This window comes from Toxotes jaculatrix, chromosome 18 (genome assembly GCF_017976425.1).
Source record: "Toxotes jaculatrix isolate fToxJac2 chromosome 18, fToxJac2.pri, whole genome shotgun sequence".
NCBI classification, from domain to species: Eukaryota; Metazoa; Chordata; class Actinopteri; family Toxotidae; genus Toxotes; species Toxotes jaculatrix.
The window spans coordinates 5,806,867-5,826,845 of record NC_054411.1 but is presented as its reverse complement, the minus strand read 5'-3'; the positions used below and the strand labels follow the sequence as shown (position 1 = coordinate 5,826,845).

Sequence of the window (19,979 nt, the reverse complement as noted above, 5' to 3'; positions counted from 1 at the left end):
TTTCCTGCCATAATCTACCTCGGTCTCACACTCACCCTGAATGTCAGATAAAGCTGAAATGACCTGAAATAATTCTAATAGCATATGTAGAATCACACTCTCCCTCCACACTGCGCTGCTTTTGACCTTTGGCAGGTGCTCTCTGTGGATCCACTAAATCTCACCTTGATGTGTGACATCCCTCTCCTGAGTTTCGCAGCACATTAACCGTTCGTTCACCCAAACATGATGTCGACTTTTCAGCGTCACTCTTGGTGCTAACATTCTTCCTTCTCTATTTCCTCCTGTGATGGAAAGTATATTTACTCAAGTACTGTCCTGAAGTATGATTGTATACAATAGTAATTCCATTTTAATGCTACTTTATGCTTAAATGTTATAAAGAAATATCATACTTCTTACTCCACTGCATTTACTACTACTGTAGCTACTTTCAGATTAAGATTTTAAATGACATTACATTAAAATTACATCAGATAAGCTTGTAAAATTCAACACATCATTAAAGATTAAACCAGACGCGGTTTCCAACCATTTCCACTTGTGACCCATGGCAAAAAGCTCTGTCTACTCGGGACCCCTTGTCATGTTTCAGATGTTTATGATTTGTTAGTGTTTCAATTCAACAGTGAAAAGGAATCCTACTAAAATAAAAATGAGGGGGTGTGGCGTTAGAAAGAAGTGAACTTACCAGACGTGTGTTGTCTGAGCCTCATCTCTGCTTGAGGCCGGTGGCTCAGCCACTACTGAATTTCCAGCCGAGCCGAACTGTTGCCATTGGAGTTGCACAGCACAGTGGGTAACGCAGGCACCAGATGTTGACCAGGAGGAAGAATGAATGGAATAAAAAAAGACAATATCTCTGGTTTCGCTGCATCAAATTTGATCATTTTTTAAAATGTCTATCATGAGTCTGAAAAAACGGGAGAAAAAGAAAAAAGTGGAGCAGAGCTGTTATCCCTATCTCATGACCCTTTAAAGGGGCCTGGTTTGGGAACCACTGGATTAAACTGCTTAACTGTATCTGTAACTGTAGTTGAAACTAGCTCCAACTGGACCTGCTACAACAGTAAAATGCCGCTGCCACATTACTGCATCAGTATTAACACAATAATATTATCTATTGCACATATTACATACAATATATCATATATATATTTTTATTTATATATAATTCTAGTACATTTTACTGGTAATACATCTGTACTTTTACATAAGTGATATTTTAAATGAAGCTGTTTTACATGTTATGTAGTGATCTTGTAATGCTCTTTTGACTTAAGTAAAGGATCTGAATACTTCTTCCATCACTGACAGCCTCCATCCCAGGAGGCACTGCAGCATTGTTTGCCATTGACCAGCTCTAACAATGAGTAACCTCTGAAGCTCAATCAAATGGTATTGGTACTGAAATGATAAAGAGTAAGAGGAGTCCATGAAGCCATGGTCACATAAACATCATGCAGTATCTCATATAAATTTTAACTTCAACAACAAAAAAAGGCTGTAGTACATCTTTGCTGTTTTATGTGTGTTGACATAGGTTCTGTGTACCGCACTGAATAAGTCTTTTGACAATGCAGTTAAACATTCCATTACAACATTTTCTATCTACATACCTATAACATGTAGATGTAAAATAAATGTCCACTTGCATTTCTTGGCGTGCAGAAGTCACAGAAGGTGCTCAGCAGTGTGCCTGTAGCTGGGGCGGTATTTTAAATTCTGACCATCCACCCACACACGCCAAAGGAGACAGAGTTCACCAGTGACTACACCTTTTTCTAAAGACGAGTCTTCTCTAGCCTTTCACATCGCCATGGAAACACAGGATTTGTCCAGTTGATTGGCAGCGGACTAATGCTGAGGCCAAGAACTCTTTGATTTCATAATAGCTGAAGTAGTCATAGTTGAAGAAAGATGTCTGCTGTGCACGAAAAAAAAAAAGAACAATTTAGATAATTTAATTGGAATGAAGCCTTGTCAGTAAGTGTAGTCCTTGTTGGACTCTGGACTATAATGCCTAAATTTCATTTTATTTTTTCTCCTTCATCCTCTTGTCGAAGTTTTAATGTATGGACACTCATATTGATTTCACTTGGGAGAGCAGCTCATTAATCGTATGGGAAGGAGGTTCGATCTCCAGCTCCTTCTGTTCACATGTCAGTGTGTCCTTGAGCGAGACTCTGAACCCCAAACAGATTTGTTGCTACTATATTTAAATACAGCTGAGTGTATTTTAGTATCATTTACGTTTATCTAAACAGCAGTGTACACCAAACACCAATAATATAATGTATATTTTGAAACAGACCATTCTGCATACTGAGTATTTTTTAGGTGCCACTGCCACTTTTATTTGTCCTGCTGAAATGGAACAGTCCAGAGGTCTTCCACCTGTTCCTCAGAGGCCAGTAGCACACCAGACTTGACTCATTTAATCAACTGCTCTCAGTCTTAAGACAGCTGATTGGTCAAACTGTGCGCTCTTGATTGGTTGGAACGAAAACCTGCAGCCCACACGGAACAGGTTGAAGACCTCTGGAATAGTCCATTTGTTATTTTAACGAAGATAACAAAACACACATAAACACACCAGTAGTTATTGACATTACAACACACACTTGTATAACAATTGTGCATTTACATTAGCTGAACTCCATATAAAATACAATGCACACTTTGCATTCGTTAAAGAAGACGTTCTTGATACAGGGAAGAAGAAATAGTCACGCTTGACCTGGCGTTCGGTACACGCTGCGACGTATATCAAGCGCACACCTGTTCCAGGTGAACTTTGGAGAGGAAATGAACGCGTTTAGGTTTTTCTCTGCTTCCGTGGTCAGTTTCTTGTTCGCTGTTCATGTCAGCCTCAAACGCTGCTTCAAGCCAAATGGCGGAGCCTTCAGGACCGAAAGTACGTGTTTGCTATGTTTGTTCTGTGTTTCGGCTCTTTAACGATCGATCGGCGGCCACTTTATTAGTTACACCTGTTCAGTCTGATGTTTTAGCATTGCGGTAATCGTGCTTGATGGTTCAATGACATGAGATCAGTACCAATGTTGCCAAAAGTGCTTCTCAGAACCTGTCCTGCAAACTTAAGTTTCTTCTACATTCAGCGTGGGAGCAACACCTGCTTCCTTGTATTTAAAAATTATGAAATTGTAAACACATTTCCCAGAAAATGCAGACCAGGGATTTATTTTCCCTGTGCAAGTGGAAAACAACTGAAACACGGCACATTTAGGCCTACGTGTGCAAAACATTTGAATAATATAAGAACCTGCACCTTTTGTATGCGCATCATCTATTTTAAAAAATAAATGCTGTCCCATACATCTGTTCGTTTACTGTAAGCAGCAGAAGCTTCAGATATGCACAGACACCCACTGATACCTTAAAGTGTGCTCACATGTGACATACACCTGTTGGGGTGCATTCTTCAGTTACCTTATGAGGTAACCGTAACCTTTGGCCGGGAGTAGATGTCATTAGGTTTTACCCAACCTTCACTGAGTGTTAAAGCCCTTAACCATGACACTCCAGTGGGTGGACAGGCAGCGGTGGCCAAATCACTGCCCATCTGCTCCTGGCTTCTCATTCTGCCTCTTCCCACATCCTGCGAGTTGCTTATTTCTTGCTTTCGTCCATGCTCAGAGCTGACAATAACCACCATGTTGATTTGGCTGAGAAACCTCCACAGCCGAGATGCCTTGTCCTCTAGTGTGTCAGCAAGAGATAGAAGCACCTTATCATGGCGGCACCTACATGGTTCACGTTTTATACCTGCCAATGTCCCCATCTGACCACAGAGCTTTCAGTGAATAGACAGCTATGCAAACAGAAAGGGCAGTCAATCAGAGCAACCACATCAGCCTGCTGCATTCTGATAACTGAATATGAGAATGTAGGTTGTTGCATTTGTTTTGTTTTGGTTCCTGAAAAGCGCACTGCAAACGTTAGTCTCTAGTAGAGGGTAGTAATATATATTGGCTTTAGAAAAATAAACATGTTTGTTGTCTTACGCACAGCTGAGTCTTTTGGTACTATGTTTTTTTGTTTTTTTTTCCTGTTTACATGCTACTATCCATGTTCTGATGGTCATTGGCTGCTTAGCAATACATTTCTTGAATTAGTATACTCCTATGAATTTTTAGGATTTTTCTTTCTTTTTTTTTTTCTTTGCTTTAGCCATAACTATGTGCTACATATCTGGTGTTGTAGCCAGCTGCTGTATCTCAGGTCTGATTGCCAATGGGCAGCTGATACCCACTACTTATATACAGTATAAGATGCTCACAGTGTGTTCCTCTCTTGGAAAGAGGTGCCTTCAAAGGAATGGCCACACAGCAGTCGCCGCCAGGCACACAGTAGATTCCACATAATAGCTGGTGTCAGACTCTGTATCTAATCCAGTTTTTGGCAGACGTTTATTATTGTTCTTTGTGAGTTGGCGGACTGAATGTGGCTCATTGGCTGCAAAAAACATTTTTCTCTATTCTTTCCTCTAGAAATAGAGTCATAAGTGCATCAGCTGCAGTGACACTGCCGGATTTGTGTGAAGTTAGAAACGGTTATGATAAATTTGAAAAGTCTTGTCCACTGTGTCATGCAGGCTTATCGGATATAAAGAGGAGTGATATCAGTCATTGTGGACATTTAGGCCCACACGTTTCCTCTTACCTCTTCTACCTGTACTCAGAGGATCCTACATACTCCACTGCACTACACTGAATGAGCAATGTCATTGGGTAGTGCTTTGAAGGTGACAACAAGACATATGCAACTGTGTGCATTAATGCACTAGTACAGTGTTTATGCAGGCCGTGAAGGGAAGAGTTGAGAGATGACTGATGTGTCATGACAGGTACCTCATGAACACCTCTGCCCCTGCATGGCAAAGGTGTCTTGTCTTCCTGCCTTCAAGTCACTCTGTCATTGACATTCCTCCCCAGCCCCCCTCTAATAACCTCAGATGGCCAGTTTCCACTAAAGCGAGGGCAGATCTATTGTGCCACAGAATGTGCTGAAGGGTTTCTGGGTCGATGAGCTTGCACAGCTGAGATGGAGAGAAGCAAGGAGGACAACCAGGACAAACTGGGTTCCTATAACTCCTCAGGGACAACCAGAAATTTCTTTTAAGACCGTGACTTTAAATCTTGTAAAACGGTATCTAAAAAAGAGATTGAGCACCCTGATAATTCACTCTGCAGTGTGGTCAGTTTCAGAGCCAACAATAAAGCAGCAGATGTCATTTTATGAGAAAACTGTGCAAAATGTGCTCATCAGCTCCACAAAAGCTACTTACTCAGCAAGTTGCACTTTGGCAATGAGCAGCTTCTTTCTCGGGAAAATACACAAACCCTGAGGCAAAACATGCCATTAGCCCTTCCTAATCTCCATTATTGTTTTCTTAAACAATGTATCAGTGTGATGGTAAGCCGTTTCACAAATCATAGCAATTATCTCAAAATGACAGCTACAGCCTCCTTGGACTGAAAATCTATTAGACCTACTGCAGCGGTTTTATACTTGTTTGTTTACTTTCTGGATGCAGGTATACAACATGAAATATAGCCTCGCAGCAGTGGTATATAAGGAGTAATCAAATTTAGAATTGGAACATAAATTGCTTGTCTAGTTTACATGCGTGGTGTGAAGTATACGTCCCATGAAATGGACCATTGAAAAAGCCACAGCAGGATGTAAATAATGGAAGCTGAGGATAAAATAGCTAAAGTTAGTTTCTGTCAGCGGCCTGTTAGTAATAATAGCACTTTACAGATGAGCGAAAGGTTTTTTTTTAAATTGTTGTATTTTTCTTTTAAGTTGACCGTGATCACTTTAATACCTAACTGGTTTTGGTCTCTGTGAGGTTAGACATTACTCATTTAGGGAAGATCTTTCAAGAAAACAGCATCGCTTTAATTGGCATCTTTCACAATATAGTATGTTAATATGTTCTTGTGCCTTTGTAGATATATACACTGACAATATTCACAATACAATGCTACTAATGGACGTATGGTTTTGCTGAATTACATTTAAATCAAATGCTGTGAATTGAATTTCGTATTTGGCACCTGACTTGGCACTGACTGATCACCTCAGATTCATGACGTTTGTAAAGGATGTTTCTGTTTGTACGGTCTTAAATTGATACTGACCTCATGAACGGAGTCTTGTGAACTTCCGTCACCTTAACATTAACTTAAGGAAATAATCGATAAATCTGTGGTGTTGCAGGGATTCGTCGGCTTGTCTTTGGCTCAGGTGGACATGCGCCGGCTGACAGGCTGATGTGTCCTCTCCCAGAAACCGTGAACCAGCTGGACATGACGGACAGACCGGTGTGCTGTGTAAGTCATGAGCAGCCTCACCATACATTATTCATCACACTCATCGTGAAGAGGCCCTCCATCCCCTTTTATCTCTCCATCTCCTGGCATTTTGTCTCCCCCTCTTCCCCTCTTACTTAATTCATCAGCACCCATTAGCTACTATAGCAAAGAATAGCCTCACTCTGTTGGACAGCAACACTCAGAATCGCTCACTCATACACAACACCTGACAGTTTCCACTTTCTGTTTGTCCTTGATTTCACTCCATCTGGTTGCTTCTCTCGGCCACTTGTGACTCATTTTTTGTCCCTTGTCCGCTATCAGATACAGAATTATACATGATTGATTTCAATATGGATTTTTCCTCACTGTGTTTTAAAGGGCATTGTTGAATAGGTGACATAATGCTGGACTCTGTCTTATTGCCGGACTGTGATTGTTGGCGACTGGAGTTGATCGTTGCTAGGGTTCGTGAGAGTAATAATTTATGCTTGCAAACAAACATCCAGCAGTGAAGAGCCACAGGCTACAGTGATGCTGAGGTTACCCTCCTGTGGCGTCCCTCTCGTCATTCTCACCTTCCACTGCGCTCCGGTTGCCATGCCAATCCGCTACAACCTCGCCTCAGGCCTAATACAGCTTCATCATTAGCTGCTGTTGTCACTAGGGGATATTTCAAGTGTTCACTCTTGTCTCTCCCTTCCACTCTCTAACTCGCATCACCAGCACCACCCTCTCTCATCCTCCCCCATTCCTGGTACAGTAGATGCTTCAAGCATTTCTCCACCCGCCCCTCACCCCCTGCTAGCTCAGCTGCTGAGCCCCACACAGGACCGTGTCCCTGGACTCCCCTTTATTACCATATCATGAGATGCGCCCAAGGCGTGTAGCAATGCAGCGTGCTGCCTGTGTCTTTAAGAGAGAGAGAGTATAATGTGTAATGGGGAGGAAATAAGGCATGGAGAGAGCAAGTGAGAGAGTGTGGGTGAGGGAGTGTGAATTTATTATGGGCAAAATTTGTGCTTCATTCTTAGCTGTGTACTGAGCATCCCTGCACCGGCATGCACAGTCTCCAAAGGCTCATCCTGTCGAAGAGTACACCCCTCTCTCTCTCATACACACGCATACACACATACTCAGGCTCTCCCACCCAACCTCTCCGTTATACACACACACACACACACACGTGCTCGCAGTCACACACGCGCAGTGCTGTGAGGAGCGCCGCCGCTGGACCACAGCCATCTCGCGAAGGAGGTTCCAGCGGAGGGAAGAGAAAGCCAGAGTGAGAGCGAGACAAAGGGAAGGAGGACGGTAGAAGGAGAGGAGCGAATAGGAGCGTGGGGACCGGCACAAGGAAGGAGAGACCCAGCGCTTTGTGAAGAACAGAAAGCGAGGGACAGGAGGAGGGAGGAGGAGAAAGGAAAAAAAGAGGAGGGGGAACAGGAAACGCGATCACTTTCAGCTGCAGCGGTCCGTGTCGCAGCATGGGCAATGCACCATCCCAAGGCATGTCAACCCTATCTTCATGCATACTTGTGTAGCAGGTATTTTTTTGATTCTGCGTGCTGTGCTATCCAACCAGCCGGCTGTCCTCCTGTCACACTCTCTGAGAGCAGAAGGATGGGGGTTGGGCTGAGGGCTCGTGGAGAGCGGCATCACTTGAGCAGAGTGATGCTGTAAGGTAGCATCAGTTCATGGGTAGTAGGTTAGGAGTGAGGAGCCTGGGGAGAGGCTTGCAGGGATGTGGAATACGGGGATGAGGTGCTGGAGGTGCTGGGTGGAGGCACCATGTGTGGGAGCAGCAAGACATGGGAGGGGGCTGGTGTAGAGCAGAAGTACCATCAGTGAAGCAGGTGGTGCGGGTGGGTGTGAGCCTGTGTGTGTGTGCGTTTGTGTTTGTGTGTAAGAAAGAGGGAGGTGACTAGTGAGAGCGATTTTTGTCATGTGTGTAGTTGAGTGCAAAGTGTGAAAGTGTGATTGTGTGTCGCAATTGCCGCTGCCACATGGACGACCTCTGGGAAGTGAGGCGCTCCAAAGGGTGTGTGTGCTTGTGCGTGTGCATGCATGAAAGACAAAAAGGCAGAGAAGAAACAAACATGAATAAGACTGATAAAAGAATCTGGTGTATGAAATAATAAGTTACTGAGGGGACTTGGCAGATTTGCCTTGAGTGAATGGGGGAGGGTATTGTAAATGGATGATCGGGTGGGTCAACTCTTTCCTATGATGCTCCCTTTCCCCCCCCAGGCCTCTATCTATCTCCTTTTTTCTATCGCTTTATCTTTCTTTTTATCTCTCTATTTCACTGTCTTTTACTTTCCCTTTTGTAAATTTCTATCTTGGAGCTTTGCATCCTGAAAATTCTGTGCTTGAAAATGGACTGAAGGTCTGTGACTCCTGATGAGAGGTAGACATATGTCTTTATGTATATACACTGTAATTCTACATGCAGTATACTGTATATCTGCATTTGGGTCCGCGTGTGACACGTGTTTCAAGGAGAGAGAATGTGTGACCTGTAGAGACAAATGATAAAGAAAGAGTGGGAAGGGTGTTGGGGTTAAATTAAGAGAGAATTGGGGGTGAAAATATGCTTGAGGCATGTTGAAACACTCCTGGGGTTGAAAGGAAAGGACAGTCAACAGGAGAAAAGTATATCCAGTATCAAGATGCAAAGGAATAAAGAAAGGAGAAGAAGAGAAAAGGATAAACGCTCACTTTTAACAGAGAAAGGCAGCACCGCACAGCTCGGGGAATTCAACTACCCTCTTTTCCCTCTCTGTCTCCTCATTCTCTCTCACCTTTTTCTCCCTCCTTTCTTCCTCCCCTCTTCTTCAACCCTCACTTGCCTGTCACCCAGGGACAGTCTGGTAGCTAGTGGGGAGAACGGATGTGAGAGAGAGGATTTGAAAGACGGGGAGAGAATGAAAGGAAGTTTGAAAGAACAAAAGACAAAAAAAGGGCTGGCTCGCAGATGGACAAGTAAGTTGCGATGCAGATGTCTCGCGGAGGCTAACAGCAGCATAATTCTCTTTAACAGTGTCTAAATAAGGTCGTTACTTGGAATGATTGCAGGGGCTCAACAGTGGAATAGTAAACAGCACTTTAAACTTGTTTACTTGTAAGCTTGGACATTTCATGTAGAATACCGATGCCTTCATCTTGTCAGGTCAGTTTTGGGCTGCCGTGTTTTGCTTTTTTCAGATTTTTTTGGGGGTGACCTTTGGAGGTTTTCATTTCTCCAAGTTGATATTTGAATTCTCTTGTCAGACGCTCTTATCAGTCTCTTTAAACACAGAGGAAATCAGTTTGAGACTCAGGTGAAGGCAGACTAAAACTGCTGTGGCATGAGACCTTTTACACTAGTCAGAGGTCTGTGTGTATATTGGATTTTTTTTTCTTTTTTGCTTTATCACTGTAAAGCTTGTCCTTGGAGCTCTGTCTGTAGTCAGTGTCTATTTTAGAGGGATTGACATGGATTAGGCTGAATGCAGAGCCACGGGTGTCTTTTATTTAAAAACAGAGAACAGAGTTGGCTGAATGTCCGAGCAGTGACTTTATTTCCTATAGAAGGAGAGCAGTTTTTAATCATTTGGTGGAACAAAAGATGTCCAGATGTATTGACATGCAATATTCAAGATTACCATTGCTGCTTGTGACAATTCAAGGGTGCCAGTTTAATTGTGAGCCAGCTGTTTGCCAGGTCAGGCTTAGTTTTGCCAAGCGCACCAGTAAAGGAGTACAGTATTTACATTTGGTAGTCACAGTTTAACCACAGCAAATAGATGCATCTTTATAAGCCCATTATGTAGTTGCACCAGTTCACACTGCTAGGCTAAACCGTAAAGAATAGATTAAGCAGAGTCGAGCATTAAGCCCAGTATTAGCCTCCTGAAGAGCTAATGCTTATCGTAATGTTGCCATTGTGGAGAGACGGCAGATCCTGGTAGCTTTATGCCTCCATGTTACACCTAGTATGCTCAGCTGAGGTTTATGTCAACACACATGTCCGTCTATCTGCTGATCCTCTCCAGTGAGGCAAAGCCAGAATCACGTCTGGGAGGGGTCTGCAGTGACTGAGATGCTGCTGTACTGCATGTTGAGGTGATGTTATACTGTATGAAAGGAGAGTGCTGGCAAAGACATGAACATGGCACATGATGTGATGAGAGAATAGCACGATATAAATCCAAACCAGTGCCATTTGGACTCAGACTGAAAGTGTGAGGTACTGTCATGACATCTTGGCAACTGAAGCCTATTTACACAGAAAATGTAGAGGATGTTGTCTTGACATTGGTGTAGACACATGGACATACTGCAGGAGTTTGGATAGGGGAGGATAAACCTTTGTAAACTTTGATTTTGTTCATATTTTTGCCTTACAGTGATATTCACTCTGCCATCATAATATTTAGTGCCGAGCTGAAGATAGGATTAATGGAAAGAAGCAGATAAATGCTTTTCTGATAATATTAAAGATTTTGTTTTCAGACCAGCTGAGCTCTTCTGGTCTGTTTACCATCTTTTCATTTCAGAGGACAATACTGAAATACTGAAAGCAATAGACAGGTGGACCGTTCAGAGTCACGCCATCACGTGCCTGTCAGATATTTATCTAACATGCAAGGACACAACTACAAATGACCCATGGTATATCCTTGCCTTTTGTTAAGTTTATTTAAGTATGGATCATGTTACAAGTAATAAGGGTTTTTGGTAGAGATGTTTATTACGAAATCCACAGTTGCTCTGAGCCTTTAATTGTGTGTCACTGACAGCGGTGTGTTTGTGGAGTTATTGTTTTGCACTTATGCACCTGCTTATTCCCTAGGTCTGTACCACACAAAGCCCCATGAATGCCGCCTCGTGATTGGCTGATGGTGATGCAATGTTTTATGGCAGAGGAGCTGCATGTTTTGAGGGCATTTCCGAAGTAATTGACCCTGCTGGGAATAGCGTTGCCAGAGTTGTACTGATGTTAAAGTAAATCAGCTAAACAAAATATTAACATGATATACAGACTCCACACATTCTGGGGCACAACCTCTCATGCGTAAAAGGGGCTGAGCACATAATGATTGTGTGATGGGGAAAATGCCAGAATTCTCTGTGCAGCCCAGCAAGCTGTTCTTTATGGTAGCTTTGCTTCATGCAGTGTCCTTGACAAGTTGTAAATGCACCAGGGCTTTTGAGCTCACATATGTACAACCACATGCATGTGTGCAAATATGTGCTTTGTATTAGCACACAGAAGGACAATTATACACATGCAGCATTTGGGCTTGTAGAGGAACACTGATCAAAGCGTGCTTCAATAGAAAATAAGAGTTCTGTGAAAAACTGGTTGCCACAGAGCTGAGGCTGTCTTCACATCTTGTTCGAGAGTCTTGGCATTTTCTCAGGTTTCTTGTGCTTGGCAAGGATTCCTTAGTGCGAACTGAGGTTGCAAGTCAAAAATCAAACTCTTTGAGAATGGTTTGGCCTTTTACTCCAGGGTTTTGTGGCCTATATGATGAGTCTCCCGCAGCTGCAGTGGTCAGCACACCAGTAAGCTCTCAAGGTCATTAATGATTCAAGAGTTTAAATATTACATGCATTTATCAAAGGTCCTTGTTTCCATGCCACAATTATATGCATGGTAGAGTTTGATATTTGGGCACAATCATAGACTGAATATGAGCCATCAGTGTTTTTTTTTGTTTTTTTGTGTGTGTGTTATAAAAGCGATGGATATGCAAATTATTGCAAAATCAGTGTAAAGGAAAAATCCTCTAATTTCATAAAGTTTTGACCTTTACAGAGAAAATTGAAAAGAAAAAAAGTTATTGAGCAGTTAGTGTTGTTGGTGATGATATCATTTGTCCGTGCTTTCCAAAACTGTTCAAATCACTGTGGAAAAATGAATCAGCTTGATGATGTGACAGCGTAGTGGCTAAGATTTGGTTAGTTGGAACTGGGAAACAAACTGTGATGTCTCATTTTAAAGTCTGATGTTGAACCAGTCCCATCCTCCCTACATGAACTTTGTCGCTCTGTAGTAATGTCACTTGACATCCTCCTTTTTTCCCGTCATAATTACTTCGGCTGCTGTGGGGTTTTGGGGGCACTGGTTGAAACCACTGATGCTGTTTCTTCTTCTCTCACAAAAACATGTTGGAAGACAATTTATATGACAGAATATACATCCTTGGGTCATTGTCAGTGCATTGTTACATGAATAAATCTCTATAACGGTGCCACAGCTGCTGTCCATTGCAGGGTTACAAATTCCCTTGCGTCAGCTGATAAAGTGTGTGTGTGTCAGTACACAAATCAAGTTAGATGCAACTCCTACTCAGCCTTCTCTCTGACCACTGAGATGGCTGCAGCTGTTTGGTAGATCTCAAAAAAAAAAAGAAAAGCAGAAAATGACAGTAAAATTACTCTACAGCAGCAACATGATCCTGAAGTGATTGCACTGGTCCAAGAGGCCAGTGTTTACTTCATTATCCTCTAGATTTTCCCAGCTCACAAAGCCCTGGTTGGTCCACAGTGGTATGTTGGAAAAGTCTTGCGGCCCTAATGTACTGCTTGAAAGCTCCAGCCTGTGAGTCATAAAAACAACTTGTGGCGTATTAAGGTGTTCTGTTGTGAGACATAACAAAATGGACTCTCAATCAAAAGCAGCTCTCTGTAGACTATTTGAGAGACCAACTAGTACAGAACTGCTTTGTGCTGCAGCAGGAAGAAAAAGAGGAAAAGATTCATATTTGTGAGTGGCGGTGAAATGCAACGACAGAATGTTTGTCAGATAATGAGAATAACACACCGTGGCTTAAAGTGAATGCAAAAATTCAACTTTTCCATTTGTTGGCTATTTGAGATGGTTAAAATGTACCCTACCAGTTTACAATTAAAATATTTCTTAGCAGATTTTGAAGGCAGCATCTGTTCTCTGCTTTACAGACAGTTGGTACAGTGCAGATCAATTTGTGAAAATCTAGGAGATAATTAGCTGAATATTCAAATTTGCCAGGCAAAAAACAGTCACTTGGCTTCAGCACTCAACTTTTTATGCAGTGATTAGTGGTCACTTTTTGCCCTTTTTGCATCTTTGAAAAACTGAAGAAAATCTGCAGATATTTTATGTGAAACTACATCAGTTGAAGAGCCAGTCGTTAAAATCTATTTTTGAAAAGCATTTGTACTTCATCAGTGTGCGAGGCTGAGCAGATAATGATTTTTCATTTCTCCTCTCCCTCCACTACTCACCCAGCATGTGGCAGTCAGCACACACATGACTGACAGCATGCATAGTAATCCTGCTCTCAGTATTTCCAGGATGGTGACATCTTAATCATTTATATTTACCCGGTGTACTTTTGCTGAATTTAGACATCAATTTATGAAACCTGCCTGTGGTAACTTTAAAACTGACTTCAAGATCATTGAAGAATATGTTTGTATTTTAAATAAATCATGTTTTATTTATGAATTCATACACTATTCAGCCACAACATTAAAACTAGTGATTGGTGTGGTTGAATGGTTTATGGGTCCACTGAAAAGATTTGTGTACCAGGAGGCTTCTTCATCTATGCATCTACTGTATACCTACTAGTACAGTGTCTGCACCTCCAAAGCCAAATGAAGTCTCTTCTTGTGAAACAAAGAGGTCTAACATGCGTATGAGCCTCACCTGGTGTTTTGACGTACCTGAAATAGCAGCATGCATACGCTCTGCTTTTAATATTCAGTAGAAATGGGTCACACAGTGTCAGATTCAAATACATCTGCTTCCTCCCTGCATGGGACAGCGGTAGTCTAAACATAGGAGATGCAGATCATGTTGCACCGTTCTCCTTCCCACAAGGTTGTGTTTTGTTATGTGTACACTGTTTTTGCGGTTATTATTAAACATTTAAAGCCAGGTGAATGCTTAAAAAGATTTAGAGCAAGTGGAGCTGAATCACTTAGGAACTCCTGAGTGTGGGACGGAGTGCATTTCATATTAAGCAGAGCCTGATTTAGCTTACATTTCAGATACCTCTGGGCTAAAGACTCATTTTTGGCATCTGTGTTACTTCACAAAGGGTGCTGAACTGTGAAGCAACTGAGAAACCTGAAAGGGGGAAATAGTCGTTCCCTAAAACTTCCCCAGAAGAAAGAAAGAAAGAAGAGAGAGAGGAAATGAAGATGACGGTGTTGGTGAGGCGCTAGAAGATGAAGACGCTGTAATAGTCTTCTCGCTCAGTTTCCTCCTACCTTCTCCTCCTATCGCTTCTGATCTTCATTCCCATGAAGCTCATGCAGGAATACAAAGCAGACAGCACAGGCTCTGATCATTTTGGGCAGATTAGTCTCCTTCTGCTCCTGACTGGATCCAAATATCCCTCATCTCATTCTGCTCCGTGGTCTCAATAGACTCCTTCACCATCTCCCTCTTTGCGCTTCTTCTCAGCTTGACTCTCTACTTTCAGGCTAAAGGTCGATTTATCAAACTGAAACGAGAGATTTAGAATCACTTTGTGAAGCATAAAATATGTTTGCACTGCCTTGGGGCTTGGCTACAACTTAGATTTCCATCTTCCCTCTGCCTCGGTCAACATTTAAACCTCTGTCACATTTACTGTCAGTTGTGTTCTAGTCTCAATCTCTGAAATCGCTCGTTCATTTCAGTATGTCCATATCCTTGTTTTTCCTGTTCTGCGATTGCGAGTCTCTGCAGTAAGAAAGGCTATGCTCTGCTGCAACCTTGTGGATCACTTTTCATTTCCTTCCTCATTTTCCCCACTAGGAGCTACCCTTCTCACAAGGAAACCAATTCCCATGTTATCGCTCACTAATATACATGTAATGACTTATAACCGGCTGGGAAGCAGATACGGACTCGCATTATCCAGTAATCCAGCCAAGCTTAAAAGATGGATTTTCTGTAACGGGGACCACTGCAGCCACAAACATTACATGTGAAATCCACGAATGAGGCCAAACTCACTGTCATAAACTATTAGAGCAGCGAGTATGAAAAGGTCAGATCTGTTTTCCCCTGAGACAGACCTGTATCCCTCTGGTTCAGCCGATGCTGCCTGTGTTTTTGCGTCTCCCGGTCGATTAGCTGGGTGGGATCCATCTCCAATGCACGGGGCGTGAGACGTGAAACATAGCCAGCGTGCAACATAAAACACAAGACAGGCAGGAGAGAGATGAACACTGCTGTGCTGAGATTTTCTTTGATTATTTGCAGAGAAGGTGTAAGGGAGGAAGAGGGAGGAAAATGACTGTGCGGAACATGTTGAACGTGTTGTTGTGGTTTTGTGCTTAGCCTAGTTATTGTTGCTGGTGGTAGTGAGTCACTCATTGGTCATAATTTCAGCAGCAAAAAGAGGAGTCGCCTTTTAATGTTTGACCTTGTTCAATAACAGGAGCTCTGTTCAGAACAGCACACAGAGGTAATAACTGCTAAAGCCAGGGCTCGGCCTGTAGGTTATAACAAGGATGTTTGAAGGTTGTCATTGGTGTGGATGTGTTCCTTCTTTTAGGTTCGCATTCTTTTCATATTGTTAGCTGCAACAAATGATTTTCATATTTGATTATTTTCTTGATTTTATTTTTTCATTTATCATTTTATCCTCCATAAAAGGATGGTGCTAGAAGGAAAGTCATGGAACCACCAGATTAAGACTTTTGACCTTCTGGTAGCATTAGCGGAAGAGTCAGTGGATCACAAAAGTTATTAAGATTCACCCTTCGGGGATCACGAATATCTCTTCAAAATGTCATGTAAATCCTTTGAATAGCTGTTGAGACCAAAGTGGTGGACAGACTGACTGACCGACAGACTTCGCCATTCCCAGGGCTTTGCCTCTAGCATGGCTAAAGGACAAATAGTCATGTAATCATTTGGAAATCACTGCATGCATGCACACAAATGACGGGCATCTGATGATTAGAAAAGCTCCTGCGTTCACAAAGCCCCACATTCCTCCCACAGTTACTAGGAAACAAGAGGCTCACAGAGCTGACTGTGGAGGTGTGGCGAAGAAGCAGACCAGCAGCAAGGGGTAACGTGATTATGAGACGTGAAGCCCAGGGGTTAAACGCTACAAAGATGCTAGAGGCTGTATGCATTAAAAAGATCACTGTGTCATCCAGTGTGTTGGCAGCAGTACAATAATACCTGCACACATGCTGCGCTCTCTGTTTTAGACATAAGCTTTGTTCCCTGATAGTGAATACATCTGACAGTGAATTTCATCGCACGTATACACAAGCTCTCATATTATCTCCCTCACTTCACCAGCTCCTGTACTTTAGTCATCCAAAGCATTTTCTTGCGTGTTTGGTGAAATTTGTCTCCTAAAAAAAAAACATGTTCAGAGCCTCTGACATTGTAAATTCATGCTATCTCTGGTGTGATAAATGTGTTAACACCCCTAATGACTCCACTTACGAGTTCCTTCACACTGATAAACAATTTATTAACCTCATTGAGCATGCATGTTGTATCACCCAGCCATACATCAAACAACTGATCCTCCAGCAGGTGCTGGGGAAACCAAGTCCAGCAGCCCTGACCTTATAATCAGTCTTTGTGTTGGCACATTCCCATGTGTATGTTTATCTGTATAATTCATGTGTGTTTGTGTATTGGCCTGACTTTATTCAGTTTTTGTGTAGGTAGATCTAGTACAAGATTTTCGTGTTTCTTCAGCTCTGTTATTTTACTCTTTGCACAGAGGTGGGTGCGACAGTTTGGCTCCCTCATCCTGCTCCTTTTGGTTTGGCAAATGTGTTTTTGCTTGGCCAGTAACTGGAGGCTGGCTTGTGCTGCAGCTTTCTCTCCTTCTTTGTGCTGCCTGTGGGCTCATCAGGATGCCAAAGGCCGAAATGGTAAAATACCAGCTCCACCTTCTAGATGGCAGCAGGAATCCTGCACTCATGGTTTGCAGAGCTGCAGCGGGAAGCTTCGGGGTTTGGCAGCAGGGCTCATTCAGCCTGACCCACTCCCTCCCACTGCCAAAAAGATGCTCTGGAGATTGAGAGAGAGTACACAGATAGGTCACTGCCTGTCATTCAGATGTCCATGATATTTGTTTATGGAGTTGAATATTGTTGAATATTACATAAGAGCAAGATGCCAAGACTTTGTTGTCTGTTTTGTGGACATTTTTAGTTTTGTGTCTCTGTGGACATGCTTTGGTTGTTTTGCCTCTCTTGCTGGACACTTTTGCATCTCTGTAGGTTTTTTAGCAACTTTGTCATTCTGTGTCTCTTTTGGGTCATTGTGCTTCTCTCTTTAGTCTTGCAGCAATTCTTTGTGGTCATTTTGTGTCTCTTTGTGGACGTTTTGTGTGTCTGTGAGGCTGTGTTGCATCTCATTGGGGTCATTTTGCATTTTAGTGACACTTTACAGATCTTTGAGTCTGTGCCTAGTGGGCCCGTTCAATAATCCATCCATGCAGGAATGTCATTTCTAAAATGGGGGATGCTGCTGGGTGGGTGGCATCAGAGATAGGCTCTATGAAGATTATTGTACAAGGTATTTATTCATTTATTCTTTATGAGATTGCTTCCCTGGCCACATGCGATGCCTCTTCAGGTTATGCAGATGATGTCTGGGCATCAGATCATTTTACCAGCATCAATCACTGATTTCCTCAGCACTCAAGTCCTGCTAACAGTCACTCTAAGACAAAGCTTCAAATATTCATACCTTCGTGGAATTATTAATGCATCGTGAGCACGGGGGATGGGGTGGGGAATTCTGTATTTTACTGGTTTCATTAATAGACATTCTGTTTCTCAGCTGTGGAAAATGCCAGAGAAAGGTTGCTGAGGCCACTGAGGACCTTTCCTTATTGCTTTGTATCTCACTCTATCCCAGTGTTGTCTTTGAAATTGCACAACTGCTTACTTACTGTGTCTCTCTCACCTTGTGCGATGCGTCATTTGCAACTTCCTTGGATACAGTTTGAAGCTTTGCTGCGAGAAACGATAATTGTGTGGTTTTATGTTGACATCAGCGCATATGTATTTGTATTGCTCTGTATACAATAATATAACAATAAGACAGACATTGGCATGTAAACACATTTGCTAAAATAATGTTATAAATTGAATAGAGCCCTCAGTAGACATTAGATGTGATGTGGTTAATAAATGCTGACTCCCAGCTGAGTCCGGCACAAATTGGAAAATCCGTTGTAGCTCACTGGGTTATCATTGACCGTCCTGTTGTTTGTCACAGCACAGTGCTTGTTATAATGTAAGTGTATAGATAATCGATGTCAAGTATGCCGATGAAATGTCGAGGACACAAAGTTCTTGTGCCTTTTGTAGTTTTGCATCTCCACTGGGCATGTGCATTCTGACTCACACAAACACAGAGAGAGAGAGAGGGGAAGAGATGGAGAGGAGTATCTTTATTTGAAGTTGATCCTTCCTGCATTAGCAGTCTGTTCTGGTTTGCACGCACGTTAACCACGAACAGTTGTTGCACAGCATGCAAATGGGGTTCAGTAAGAGAGAGGTCTCACCTTGTGCAGGGAAACAGAGTTTCTGTGTGTGTCTTACATGTTTCCTCATGGCGCTCCAGCATGTGCCTGTTTGCATTGACTGTAAAGATTGACATATACAACAAGCTGTAAGGATTAGTTTATTAATCATTTAGTCAGTGAGAAGAAACTTGACTGACAACTATTTTTCTACCAAATATGCCCAGTATTCTCTGGTTCCAGTTACTTAAATGTAAATGTATTTGCTGGTTTGCATGTGACCATAAACATAAAAAAAATGCCAAACATTTAATGGTTTTAGCTTCATATGTGATTGGCCTCTTTCACTGCTTTCTGATGTTCAAATAATTGATTTTAAAAAATAACCAACATATTAATTGATAATGAAAGTAATTACAAGTTGCAGCCAATCTGAAGGCATCACCCTAAGCTTTAGGACATTGTAATGGATGTTTTCACTGTTTTGTGATGTTATATAGACCAAATGATTAATTGACTAATCAAGAAAATTATTCAAAATTATTCAAAATTTATCAAAAATGAAAATAATACTCCTATCATCAATTAGTCTGTTTTGTATTAATCGTTTAGAAGTGAAAAATGATCACTACAGTTCCCCAGGTGCTGTTTTCAGATTCCTCTTTTGTCCAACAAACTGTCCAAACCCTAAAGATATTCAATTTATATTAATATAAAACAGAGAAAATCCTAAAATCCTCGCACTGGAGAAGGTGGAACAAGTGATTGTTTTGCTATTTTGCTTGATAAATGACTTAAAAACTGAAACTGAAACGGTTTCTATTTCTGCCGATAAGCACTGGGATATTCTTTTCCTCCATATTGGTGCAGATTTTTTGCCTGAGCATTTTTTGGTCTTTTTTTTTTTTTTTTTTTTGGTTTGTGCCCCTGAGTGTGATAGAACGTGTGTGGATGTGAGGATGTGTGAGTGTGTGTTCCCCCTCTTCTGCTGTTTGTGATAATGACAGCCGGCTGTGTTTGAATGATTCATAGCTGAATACTAATGAGACATGCTGCAGATGTCTTGGAGAAGCCAAGCTGTGCCCTTTAGGTGTCACTCAGCCCTCAGGGATGCTGGTCACCTGCACGTCTCACTCTCACGACTCCAAACTAACAG

General features: G+C 42.1%; 1 protein-coding gene across 1 annotated transcript in view; it reads left to right on the top strand.

Annotated features, from left to right (window-relative positions):
- The first annotated feature begins 6,293 nt into the window (after nucleotides 1–6,293).
- Nucleotides 6,294–19,979, top strand: part of si:ch211-278a6.1 (SRC kinase signaling inhibitor 1) — a 96,502-nt gene continuing 82,816 nt past the window's right edge. Inside the window, exon 1 of the mRNA XM_041062130.1 lies at nucleotides 6,294–6,359. The gene's annotated coding sequence lies outside the window, so the exon portion shown is untranslated. The remainder of the gene's footprint in view (nucleotides 6,360–19,979) is intronic.